The sequence below is a fragment of the Sinocyclocheilus grahami genome, unplaced genomic scaffold (genome assembly GCF_001515645.1).
Source record: "Sinocyclocheilus grahami isolate Dianchi unplaced genomic scaffold, SAMN03320097.WGS_v1.1 scaffold2456.1, whole genome shotgun sequence".
Lineage (NCBI taxonomy): Eukaryota > Metazoa > Chordata > Actinopteri > Cypriniformes > Cyprinidae > Sinocyclocheilus > Sinocyclocheilus grahami.
The window spans coordinates 46,460-47,412 of NW_015507635.1; the positions used below are offsets into that span (position 1 = coordinate 46,460).

General features: G+C 46.9%; 1 pseudogene; it reads left to right on the forward strand.

Annotated features, from left to right (window-relative positions):
- The first annotated feature begins 236 nt into the window (after positions 1-236).
- LOC107575076 (glutathione-specific gamma-glutamylcyclotransferase 1-like) overlaps positions 237-953 on the forward strand; it is a 2,286-nt pseudogene continuing 1,569 nt past the window's right edge.

Here is a 953-nt window from a genome sequence, read left to right on the forward strand (position 1 = left end):
AGCGTGAGAGTATTCTGTGACTGACGTCTGGCTCGCCTATGAAATTAAACAACCTCTCGCGTTTTTTCCTGGTTCGTGAGCCAATCAGACAGGTAGGCGCGTATAGTGTCACGGCGAGATGATTTGATTGGATAGAAGATAAAACGACCCGCCCTATCTAGGCTGCGATTGGACAGGATTTTGAGCAACGCCAGATACGCCCATAGATACCGTCGCATATAGTCTGCCTCAAAGCAGCCAACATTTCATCCGCTGAGGAGGAAAAGGACAGGAGCGCGGCAGCCTAGGGTGCTCGAAAGCAACGGTTGAAAGGCTGGTTAAAAGGCTATTTGTTCTGACTTTGAGGTGTCGTTTGTTTGGCTGGGTAGAGGTTTGTTGGTAAACAGCGGGCTGGCCGGTGAGCTAGCAACAGTTTTTGTGTTTTATTCTAGTTGAAAGAGCCGAAGAGGCCAAAATGGAGTTTTAAGGCAATAATGCGGTAACTGCACGGCATCGGCATGCAGCAGGCAAAGAAAAGCGATCTGCGGGATTTCACCATCACAACTGCCAAGCAGTTGGGCTCGGATACCGTCCGCGGTATAGCCGTGAGCCAACCGATACCTCTCCTACTTGATAGAAGGAAGCTAACGCTAGCCAGTTAGCCTGTGAGGCCATTCATTTATCAAAAAGCAGCTGTTACATCAAAGCGTACGCTACTACCCTTTCTATCCTCATACCATCCTGTAAAGATGAAACCTCAAGACATCATCGCTGGAAAATCCAGCCTGTGGATCTTCGGTTACGGCTCGTTGGTTTGGAAACCAGACTTCAAGTACAAGAGGAGCAAGATCGGTTATATTAAGGGGTACAAGAGACGCTTCTGGCACGGTGACAATTTTCATCGTGGAGATGATGAAATGGTGAGTTTCTTTATTTACACGAATTTTTAGTTTTCTAAAAAACCTTAATTAAAC